The following is a 12,600-nucleotide window of genomic DNA, read 5'->3' as shown; positions in this document are numbered from 1 at the left end:
TTCCATTCTCATTTAATTTCCTAAATGGTGTCTTTGTAGAAAATTTGTTCACATAACTTTTAGGTAGAAATATCCAAACATCTTTATCGTCCTTATCAGTTAAATACAGAGCTATTTTAGTTCCATATGGTGTCTTTTTCAGCTTACATCCAGTGATCTTATACTCAAATCCAATATATAGATTTTCAATTTTTGTGTAGCCAATTACAGGCTTCACGTCATTTAAGGTCTCTAAGAAGTATCAAATTCAACAAAATTAGGTGATAAAGTATTTACTTTTAATTTATATGCATACCATTTTCGATCAGAGTAAGATTGGATTCGTCGTGCACTAGTACCTAACTGTTGTATACTAATTCTTTAACCAGAAATTACATGGTCTTTTATACTTGTCAAAAACTATACATTTCTATTAATTCATGTGGAGTCAATGAGATAACAATACTTCATTATATGTACCAAAATACTTATTCAAACTATGTAATACTTGAGAATATAAAGTCAGAAATACTTATCAGTATGTCTAAGCTATATAAAGTTAGTATATATAACGTAATAAAAGTTAGTATATATAACGTAAGAATTGTCCCTCAAATGCTATATAAGATACATTTTTTATAGAAAAGTCAGTTTATTTTTAAAAACATCGAAATGGTGAAGTACCATTGCGAGATGTGTTCAGAAACAAAATTTTTTACTACTCGCAGCGGCCTAAAAGCGCACAACTTCGCCTATCAGAAATCAAAATCCTCCTTTTATTATTGTTATTTCTGTCCTAAAGTACGGAAAATTTGGTTGCGATACGACTTTAATATGCATCGTCTATTGGTTCACAACGCAAGTATTTGTAAGGCAAAGAAAAATTGTTCAATAAATAAAAAACAATTATAAGCCCTCAGTTTTAAAATAGTTTTTACTTTATTTTTCTTCATGCATCGTGTATTTATAATTAAAAAGTTAAGAATCTAGGTCAAATAAAACATCTAGTAATGCGTCGTCATCTCCATCATCCAGCAAAGTTAAATAATGGTTAGTCGGTGCCGGTTGAGGTCCCATAAGTTCTTCAAAGATATGGTCGTCGTTAGGAAAAACCTCATCTTCGTCCAATTGAAATTCCTGTGCACACTGAAATACATCTTCACCTTCTTCGTGTGTGATAAGGGATTCCAAGAAAGCCTGCGTAGTAGTCCCTAATGGAAACTGGCTCCACTCAAGAGACTCCAATCCTGGGTCCCTATTTTGGGTCGACGATGCAGCCGCTTGAAATACGCTTTGTAGAAGGCGATCAACCGAATCTTCTGCTTCGGAAACCTGCACAAGTTCCAGATCCGAGTTTTCGATTATTTCAAGATCAGAATCTCGCGTGGGTGGTAATTCCAGGTTGTCAATCTCAACCTCGTTTTCCGAATCGATAAATTCTACGGTTAAATCCATAGGTATGCAGTACTAAGGCATTTGAAGAACTGATCCTGAGCAATTTGAGTGGTGTCATTTTTATAGTCCAGAATGTTCACATAACAGGTTGACATCTACAGGGAGTGCATACAGGCATGTTGTACTCCTAGAACCAATCCGATTGGTTCTCGAACATAAGGAGCAGCCCAATACCCCAGAAGAATGGTTATTAGAAGGAAAACGAACACAAGGATTGATAACAAGTTACCGGGGGTGAACGTGGTGTAGGAGGGGTCTGGATGTAGGTAAATATCGAAGGTGTGAAACTTCGACATAGGTTAAGGAAAGGCAATCTCTGTGTAAGCAAGATATGAATGGTCAGTTAAGGTCGGGCCAGCATTGGCATAAGATGTCGCGATGAAACCATTCGAATTTCCTAAGCCTTAAGCTAAGAGTAGCTATTAAAAGCGGTTGCGGAGGTTTTTTAGGCGGTTTTAAATGTATTTTGTATGAGTTGTTTTTAATTGCAAGCGTTTACTCATCCCATAATCAGTGTGTTTGGTATTCCACGGATCACTCCTGTTTTATTGCATTTCAAATATTGTGACCCCTCGTTATCTTCTGAGAATGAGCAGGAGAAAGTGAACGTGCGTATCCACGAACCCGAATCTCACCTCCTACCCTCGAGTCCTTGCTCATGGCTGCCTGTGCGCGAAGGTGTGAAATTGGAATTTTGTGAGTTCAAAATGTGCAGTTCTTATTTTAGAACAGAGAAAATTAATTCTTATTGGGAACACTTTTCAGGGTTTATATCTAAAGGCCACCCAATAATATTTATGTGTAGGATAAGAAGTTTAGTTTTAAGAATTTCTTAAAACGGTGCACAGCTATAAGACGTAGTTTTCCGATTCGGCTGGAAAACTGCAAAAGAAAAAAGACTTTTGAAAAAGTTTCGTCTTTAAAACAGAGAGACTAGTTTTCGTAGAAACGGACGGACAGACGAACGAACAGACGAACGGGCAGACGGACGTACGGACAGATGGACATAGCTAGATCGACTCGTCTAGTGGATCAAGGATATGTATACTTTATAGGGTCGAAATCGTCTCCTACACTGCGTTCCTAACTTCTGACTGAAATCGTAATACCCTCTCAAAGGGAATATAAATGACATATAACCAAAATTATATTTTACATTTATATTTTTGCGAAACGCTTACACTGTACTGAGCTTGTGCTTTTCCTTTTTCTTAAATAAGCGCTGAGCCTGTGCTGAACCTGTGCTTTATCTTCTGTTTAAAAAAGCTCTTAAGAGGATGCTTTAAAAAGCACTGAATCTGTGCTTATTGTTGAGCACTGCTGTCATTTTCAAACAAATTGAGTACTGAATGAGTACTCAGTGATGAGCGCTTTGTAGAGAGTCAATTTAAAAACTTATCATAAATTACAAAAATTAATAATAAATGCAAATTAAAAAAATTATCCTCGAAGGACCGCGATTTTTAAGAACTTTCGTACAAAACGAACTTGGCGATCACCTATGGTGTCCGGAATGTCCGTTTTTTTCCCAGAGCAAAGGAAAAGGAAATTTTTTCGAAGTCTCCTCGGATTTCCCCTGGTTCTTATACTCATTTGTTGTATGGCCTGTCCTCTGCAAGAGACACGTCCCAGGGAAATTCTCTATTTTTCCATGGACTTTCACCTGCAAGGGACACCTTCCAGGGAAATCCCTTCGAGAATTCTCGATTTTTCCATGGACTTTCACCTGCAAGGTACAAGTCCCAGGGAAATCCCTTCGGAAATTCTCAATTTTTCCATGGACTTTACATATTCATTTACTTTTCACTATATTTTATTTAAATTGTATCATTTAAATCTATGTGTTTTTTTAGATAATTTGTTTTTAATGTTTTTCATAGCTTTCCCTGGATATCGCTCCTGAAAAAAATAATGTGTGTTCAAAAAAATGTGTTTTACTTGTTTACTTGTATATTTACCTTTTCAAACTGTGTAAAACCCGTTGAGGGATTTCATCACGCCACTTTCGGGTATCGGAACTAGAATCTTCTGGGTTATGTTTTAAAATCTATAAAAAAAAAATGTCAAAAAGAGAAGTTCTTTAAACGTGGATCGACACACAATATCTTCAACTTAAGGAAGCACTAACCTGACTTAATTTTTTTTCATAAAATATCACTTTTATTAATAAATTAAAATGTATCGCAGCGCACAATTTAAACAGCCGCTGCTTCTCTTTTCATAAATCAAACAGAATTCACTAGGTCTTCTTTTTCTTTTGGTTTCGTTCTGAACATAACGGAGAGACGCAAAAAAAAGGACCAGCCGAAGGTTGCTCTCTGAGCGCCGCGGGCAGCCAGATTATAAGACACAGAAAGGGAGGGTAATTTCTACGCTGCTCCGAATTCTCTGCTGACGTCGACAGCAGCAGACAGTTTTGGGCAGAAAAAAAAAAAAACAAAACAGCTTTTGGCGCTCGGACATGTCTCGGCGACGGCACTGCAGAGCTGAAAGGCAGTTTTAGGCAGAAAAAAAACGAAATAACTTTTTGGGCTCGGACATGTCCCGGCGACCGGACTGCGGCTCAACCTAACAAAATCCGGCCCAAAAGAAATATACTATTTTCAGATCATAATTTTTTGGGGGTTGATAAATGTGGTAATATCTGCGTATAAATTAACGGTCACACTAGCTTGAATACAAACCGAAAAGAGTAAACAATAAATAAAATGGATATTGATATTGTTTTTACAGCATTAGTTGTCATGGACGAACACAATAAGTAGCGACGTAGATATTGTTAAGTTCGTCCGTATTTCGCCCAACGTCTTGGGAAATGACGAATTTCAACAGATGTAGTATATGCCAACAAAAAAAATAGACTACATTATAAATATGTCGGAAAAGACCGAACTTGCGTCGGGAATGGAGGTGTCTCATTCTTTTCTGCCATATCAAGTTTAGAGTAGCACTGCAAGTCACCTGTGTTGTTCTGCTCTCCGCCTTCGCGAACTGACTGGCTCGCAAGCCCGCGATCTCATTCTTCTTCTCCTCTTTTGTCCTATTCTTTGCTACAACTGTACTAAGAGTAGAACAACTACAGGCGCCATCAAACGATGCTCTCCTTGTATAACAAAATTATCTCTCTCTCTTTTGATGCAACGAAAAATTGACATGATTTCAAATTCAAATCTTCTTTGTTCAATAATTTCAGTTAAATTCAAAATGATGATATCGAGCCACGACACGGCCGTCCTGACGATCACGCAACCTCGCGGGTTAAGTCTCTATTCACAACTCAACAGCAGATTTCTTGCATTGTTTTTATTCTCAACTTTCTGTTGTCTCAACTTAACATTGTTTCCTTTCTTAAGGTTTAAGTTGGTATAACCTTAACATTACTCTTCACTATACAGTCATAAACCAAACATAAATGTAATAGGAATTCACAAAAAAAAAATTAGTTTAACGAACTAGTGTAGCGCTCCATGCCTTGCTCAATATCTCTTTCTCATGCTCATGTTGCGCACCCTTCAACGCTCTCTCGCACAATCTGCGTCATGGTGCCACTGGACCCAAATAGCCCCCGCCACACACTAACTGCGTGGTGCGGCTATAACCTTGTAAATGTTTTACACTGAGTCTATGGTATCTATGACTGCCCCAGCCGGCGATCTCTCGTATTCTTTTGCGTCCACCTCCTCAGTCATGGCACGCAACTGCTCATGGGCATACATGTATGTCCTCTTACTTACGTAAGGATATCGGTCACCATAAAGACTTTCTTTGTTTAGTGCCGTTGTATCTTGTATCTTATTATCTTAGCCTTATTTTTATCGAATCGTTGCTTATCATATTCGGCAGCCTTTTTAATATTCTGTAGTGCATTCGATCTTACACTGTCGATATCTATTTCTATTTCTTCTACCAACGGCATCAGGCCCATTGGTCTAGCTTTCTTACCAATTAAAAGTTCTAATGGACTTGTCTTCGTAACTCTACTGGCCGTACAATTCATTGCCAACTGAACCTCCTTCAAGGCTTCTTGCCAGGATCGCTCACTTGTCTCTACCGGTGTCATGGTACTCATTACGCGCTTCACCTGCCCATTGGAAAGGCTAGCGCCGGTTGCGATTAGGTGTAAGTATTTTTTGTGTAGCACAGAACTGCCTAAAATCGTTACTGGCAAAACTGCGGCCCTGGTCGGCAATTATACGACTTGGTACCCCAAACGTACAGATAGTTGATTTTAACGCCTCAATGCAGCTGTTCGTGTCAAGGCCAAGGGAGTGATGAAAATGAATGTATTTAGTGAAGGCATCTATTTGCACTAACACATATTCTTTGACGTCATTCTTACCACTCAGCTTGCCCCTGATGTCCATGTGCACTGTATGCCAAGGTACACTGACTTTTGGTATGGGATTTGGAAGTTGATTTGGAAAGCTTGCATGTGATTGTCTACAAATTTTCGTAAATATTTAGACATACTCTGAAACCAATACCTTGTGTGTATACCTTGTGTAAAGTTTTTTCGCAGCCCAAGTGCTAGTGCCTCATGCACGTGATTGATTACGGACCATTTAAACGCTCATTGGATTACCGGCAGACATCGATTTCTTCCATTTCTTTGTAATTTCCAGTATAACATTCCAGATCGCAACTCATCCGTTTTCGCATCTTCTAACTTTAGTTCATTGTTTTGCATCTTTGATACTAGTTCGAAAATTTCGGAATCTCGATGCTGTCCAGCAAGCAGCTAGTCTCGGATATATTTGCTAGATCTGTTCGCACTTATGTTGTTTTTGTAGTCTGCTTAACAATTGGTAATGGCTTGCGTGAGAGGAAATCTACATGTGCCATGCTACTTCCCTTCCTATAAACTACCTTAAACTCAAAAGATTGAAGGTAAGCCCACCAACGATGGATCCTCGGCTAGCTTTAAGAGAGTTGCAGTCCGTGTACACCACGAATGGGCGGCCATGTAGATAATGGAGGAAATGTTTGACTGCATTGTAGACAGCCAACGTTTCCAACTCGTACGAGTGGTATCTTGTTTCTGCTCCCGTTGTGCACTTGCTATAGTACTCAATGACTCTAGGTTTACCGTTTACCTTGTGCATCAATATTGCACCACACCCATGTGCACTAGCCTCAGTGTGAAGCTCAACTGGAAACTGTGGATTATAGATGATAAGAACCGAATCGCTAACGCCACTCAAACTTGCTGTTTTTTGAAGTTAATAAATATAAAGGTTTCATTAATTCGGAAAATCGTGGGACGACTTGTCGAAAATAGGATGTAAAGCCAATAAATTGCCTGAGCAGCGTAACTGACTGAGGGGCGGCAATGCGGCCAATGACTGAATTTTTGGAGGGCTTGGTCTTATTTCAATCATCTCAATTTTATATCCTAGATATTCTACACAAGGCTGTAAGAAAGAACAATTGTTTATGTTGTAGAAAAATTCAGCACTTGATAGTCTTTGCAATACCTCCTTGAGCCTAGATAAAGCTTCCTCCTTTGTGTTAGCGACAATAAGGACAACGTCGATGTAAACAATTGCATATGAATAAGCCACTTCACCCAAGGCTCTCATGATGGCTCGCTGAAACACTGATGATGCGTTTTTTAAACCAAACGGCATGGCTATGAACTCGTATTGGCCATCTGTCGTGAGGATTGCAGTGCGTTGAATAGAGTCTGGGTGTATGGATATCTGGTAAAAGCCACTGGCCATTTCAAGCCTCGTGAAATTCTTGCTGCCACGCAATCTACCAATTTGATCTGAAATCAGAGGTAGTGGGTATTTATCTGAGACAGTATTTGCATTCAACTCCCTAAAATCAATACACAAACCATCACATTCATCCTTCTTCTTCACCAATATCATTGGGCTCTCAAAAGGGGAGCAACTTGGTCAGCAGTTCCTGTATTTTATCCCTCACTAGCAATTTTTATTCCGTGCTGAGCCTATATGGACGCCTCGTTACCGTTTTATTGACATCTATTAGACGGATTTCTAGTTCGTCTGTGGTAACTCGTCGGCTTGGAATACCCTTTATGAATGCTGATGCGTGTACCTTTAATATTTCTGCCAGTTCGACTTTATCGGACGGACTCAGATTCACATTACCATTTATGGAATCCATGAAATAAAATTCAGCAATGTTGGACAGTGTATTGACAGTGTTCATTTTGTACAGAATGAATTTGATAGCATCTATAGTTACACCAAGAACCTGGCCTAGAATTCCACGACCAATCAGCACGTCATACTTTAAAAATTTATCCATCACTACATGAAACAACATTTTTATGGAAAGTTCACATATTTAAAATTTGCATTGTACATGTAACAGAGCCATCGCCTATGCCACTTATAAGCACTGTGTTGTTGATCCTCTTACCTACTAACTTATCTGATAATTTCTCTTTTATTAGAGAGCACTCTGCTCCGGAATCAATAAAGTATGGAGCCGCATGGGCTCACCATGTTGATACAGAATTCCCTTTGGATCGACGACGGTGCACACATCCACTCTTTTCTCATACGGGTTACCCTTGCTTGACGATGATAAGGCCATTGTACATGTGATTGGCCCTACTGGCCACACTTACAAGAGGTCACGGCAGACATGTCCATCCTCTTTACGGTGTTGCTGCGAATCGAGTTGTTTTTACGTCACTTCCGCCTCCAGGTCTCCTGCTTCGACAGTCTGCACTGCTGAACATGTTTAGCAAAATGGCGGCCAGCGTCTCAACACATTCGTAACGTTGAATGAAGAGTTCTCGGAACTTTATTGCAGTCTAGCAGATTTGTGACAGCCACCGGTATGCTCCTCCGTCCAGGGAGTTACTTAGTGCCATAACAAGGACGCCACCTTCAACAGTGTTCTCTGCCTTGTAATATCGACGGTTTTGCACCAAGCAGCAGCGTCAGCATTCGCAACGTCTGAGCAGAACTTTGCTAGCGTCACTTTGTTGCTGAGTTTCGTCTCCATTTTTTCTGTCTGCATGGATTTAATTAGATCCAGCAAATTTTTGTTATGTGCTTCCAATAAGGCACGCCATTGATCATCGGATAAGTCTCGTAGTGAGGCGGATCCCACTTCTGATGTCGGAGAACACCGAGCTTGCCTCTTTTCTGCCTTATGTACAATAATTAATTGATATCGATCCACGACAAATATATTGTTTCAGTTTTTCCTTGCTCGGTATCGCCCTTTTGTTTCTAAGAGTAGATTGGGGTTGAAAATTCCGATAATATTAAAATATTTCTTAATTGTCATAATTGCTTAACGGCGTTGATGCCGAACAGCTCAATAAGTCAAGAAATATAAATTAATTATTTCTTGATCAGTAGGTGAATTTTTTTTTTTAAAGCATGAAGACTGCAGTCCAAAAACATCAACCAAAACATTTCAACATTTTGGGACGTTTTTTTATACCTTTGTAGAGGGTATAATGTTTGCAGTCAGAAGTTCGCAACGCAGTGCAGGAGGTGTATCTTCATCAGCGTAACAAGACGAGTCGATCTAGCCATGTCCAACTGTCCGTCCGTTTCTGCGCAAACTAGTCTATCAATTTAAAAGCTTTATTTGTCTGAAACTTTCTAAAAAGTCTTCTTTATTTTTAGGTAGTATATAAGTCGGAACCAGCCGGATCGGACAACTATATTCTAGGTATAAGAAGCTATCCCATAGGCATAATTGGGGAAAAAAATGTTTACAAATTATATCTTTTTTAATTAGTTATGAATTTTTAATTTAATTTTATTATTACCGAACGACTATATCATATAGTTTCAATATAAACGATCGGAAAATTGGTGGGAGAATAATACGAAACAAGAAAGGAAGTTAACTTCGGCAAGCCGAAGTTTGTATACCCTTGCAGTTATAAAAAATATTTATCAAATTTCATTAAATTAAATTAGAAATTCTTAAAAATATAAAAGTTTATATTCCCAATATTATAAAGCTATAATTTGTTTCACTATGACAGCTATATGATATAGTCGTCCGATCTTAATAAAATTTAATGCGAAATTCAAAACTAATTAACAAATGTTATTTTCAAGCTTATAAGGTTATATGTTAAAAAACACAATAGATATAACTTTTGTTTCATGTTTTCCTACTAATTTTCCGATCGTTCCTATCGCAGCTATTTTATATAGTCGTCCGACATTGATAAAATTTAACTCGAAATTCAAAACCAAATAAAAAATGTTATTCCCAAGCGTAGGAGGATATAAGTTAAAAAACACCGAAGATATAATTTTTCAATATTATTTTACCACTAATTTTCCGATTGTTCCTATGGTTAAAATGTTATATCCAAGCTAAGAAAGGCATATGTTAAAAAACACGAAAGATATAATTTTTTCCCCGATAGTTCTTATGGAAGCTATAAGATATAGTTGTCCGATCCGGATGGTTCCGACTTATATACTACCTGCAATAGAAAGAAGACTTTTGGGAAAGTTTCAGCCTGACATCTTTAAAACTGAGAGACTAGTTTGCGTAGAAACGGACGGACAGACAGACGGACGGACAGACGGACATGGCTAGATCGACTCGTCTTGTGACGCTGATCAAGAATATATATACTTTATGGGGTCGGAAACGTCTCCTTCACTGCGTTACAATCTTCTGACTGAAATCATTATACCCTCTGCAAGGGTATAAAAATTATATCTTTGGTGTTTATTAACATATAACCTCCTACGCTTGTGAATAAAAGTACTTAATAAGTTCTGAATTTTGAATATGATTTTATCAAAATCGGACGACTATATCAAACAGCAGAATATCTAATACAGGAAAGATTGAAAATTGGTGGGAAAATAATACGATACAAATTATAGCTTCGGTGTTTTCTGACATATTATCCTTAATAATAATAACGTAAATCAGGACTTGGCCGAAAAATATTGGCGGCCTTTTCAGTATTTGTATGAAAAATCGCGGTATGCACTCCGTAAAATTGATATTGGAAGAAACCTTTGTCCGGCCCCTACTTTTTTTAATTTTTTCGTAACGGATTACACCTTATTTTTAAATGGTTTTAAAGTCTAATGCTGGTAAAGAACACAAAAAAAATAAAACTTAAAAAAATAATTAAATTTATTTTATGTACAATTTTTGTTGAAAAATTTTCTTTTCCTAAAGCCATAATAATTCATCGTTGATTAGTGAAAACATCATAAAGATATCTTAAACTATTCCAAAGATCTAGAATAATGACTGAGTGCAACTTTTCTGAACCCTATAATTCCTGTAATACTTCAAATTTCGCAAAACCGTTAAAATGAAGATTTTATAATGTTGTGAACTGAAAAGCAAAAGAATTCGATGAAAATCGGACCTTTGGCACGCTTGGCAGATTTTGGCTTAATTGGAGTCGTTATAAGAAATTTTTTGTTAGTGCAGGACTATTTAAAGCAGATGAATCTTCTGGTCGACGAACTGATCGACGAACAGACATCAGAGAGTGTGCGAAGAACTACTATATATAGCCACAAAATTGAAAATCTGTTATGATGGCCCGATCGTAACAAGTGATACACCAATCGAAAGGTATCGCAAGAAATAAGAAGATTGCATTTTAACACCTTTAAAATTTAAATTTGTTTATATGAAAAAGGTGTGAAAGTATGAAAGTCAAAATTTAGAAAATTTGAGCTTTATTTGTGGGTTTTATGAATTTTTTTTTTTTGAATTTAGGGTCTTGGGGACCCTTTGGGCAAAGGTAGTATAACCCTTCAGTTCCAAAATAAAAGTTCCCAGAGGAATCCCCCGGGATTACGAGGAGACATGTTCTCGTTGGGACGCCCCATAGGAAAATTGTATGGGATGGCCGTTTTTTCCGAGGGGAAAAGGCAAAAGAAATTTTTTGAAGTCCCCTCGGATTCCCCCTGTTCCTTATACTTATTTGTTGTATGGCCTGTCTCCTGCAAGGGACACGTGTCAGGGAAATCCCATCGGAAATTCGAGATTTTTCCACGGACTTTACCCTTTACAAATATTGAATTTAAAATACATACATATTATTTACTTTTCACTGATTTTAATTTAAATTGTATCATTTAAATCTGTGTTTTTTAGATAATTTGTTTATAATGTTTTTCATAAACATTTTCTTAAAAATTGTTAAACAATTTTTTTAAAAAATGTGTTTTATTTGTTTACTTGTATATTTACCCTTTCAAACTGTGTAAAACCCGTTGAGGGACGGGAACAGAACCTTCTGGGTTATATTATAAAATCTAAAAAAAAAATCTCAAAAAGAGACGTTCTTTAAACGTGGATCGACGCACAACACCTTCAACTTAAAGAAACACTTACTTTTTTGTGTCGAATTTCGATGTCCGTGTTAAGCTGCTCTTTGGTTGGTTTGTTGGTGTATAATCTCGTTGATCTGCTGCAATCGGGGCTCAATGTCGCATTTGACTAACGTGCGGTGTCAATGGCTTGTAAGCCAGAGGTGTAGTCGCTTTAACGCGACAATTGAAGGTTCAACTCAAACTGGGAACACTTTTTTTTTGCTATTGTCCTTGTTTTAAGGAATTATTTAAAACTTGGTGTTCATGATATTTTAAAGAAAAATGGTGATGGAATACATCATTAGTGTTTATTTAATAAATAAATAAATATCTTGGGATTTTTGAACAGGAAAGCTTTAATCTATTTATCAAACATGTGCATTTTATATTGAAAGCACAATCAAAATATAATGAAATATCATTCTCTCGAGTACATATTACCCTTTGATGCAAAATGAATAGCTTATTGTGTTCATGTTTTTATTGCTATAACATATATTTTTAAAACCTTTGTTTATTTTGCTGGTTTATTTCCTAAAGTCGCAATTGGCACAATAAAAAATAATCTGCTATAAAAACATAGTTTAAAATAATACATTAAAAAGAAGAGTAAATAAAAAAATGTTAAAGAAATAAAAAAAACGAATAAAATTTTTTTTTAGAGCAGTCAAGAAATCAAATGAAAAAGGTTTACTTTGAGTCTAGCCTCGAACCTTCCATTATCTACGGGCCACTAATATAAGCAGAGCGTCACTGCCCGCTTAAAAACTTATGGGCCACATGAGCAATGCGGCTTTTAGGTCGATTTCTTTTCGTCAACATAATTCAAGAATAGACAATTACGACAAACATTAAA

General features: G+C 37.1%; 1 long non-coding RNA gene across 2 annotated transcripts; it reads right to left on the bottom strand.

Annotated features, from left to right (window-relative positions):
- Window positions 1–3,229: 3,229 nt before the first annotated feature.
- LOC122818177 (uncharacterized) lies at window positions 3,230–4,693 on the bottom strand. Of its 2 annotated transcripts, none has more exons than XR_006367675.2 (3): window positions 4,396–4,693; window positions 3,393–3,481; window positions 3,230–3,333 (listed from the first exon to the last, which is right to left on the bottom strand). It is a non-coding gene; the product is annotated as an uncharacterized LOC122818177 (long non-coding RNA). The 2 variants fall into 2 exon arrangements; XR_006367676.2 differs by lacking the exon at window positions 4,396–4,693 and adding an exon at window positions 3,563–4,059.
- Between the last annotated feature and the right edge of the window lie 7,907 nt (window positions 4,694–12,600).

This window comes from Drosophila biarmipes, chromosome 2R (genome assembly GCF_025231255.1).
Source record: "Drosophila biarmipes strain raj3 chromosome 2R, RU_DBia_V1.1, whole genome shotgun sequence".
In the NCBI taxonomy this organism is placed as follows: domain Eukaryota; kingdom Metazoa; phylum Arthropoda; class Insecta; order Diptera; family Drosophilidae; genus Drosophila; species Drosophila biarmipes.
This window is presented reverse-complemented; position numbering and strand designations above follow the sequence as displayed.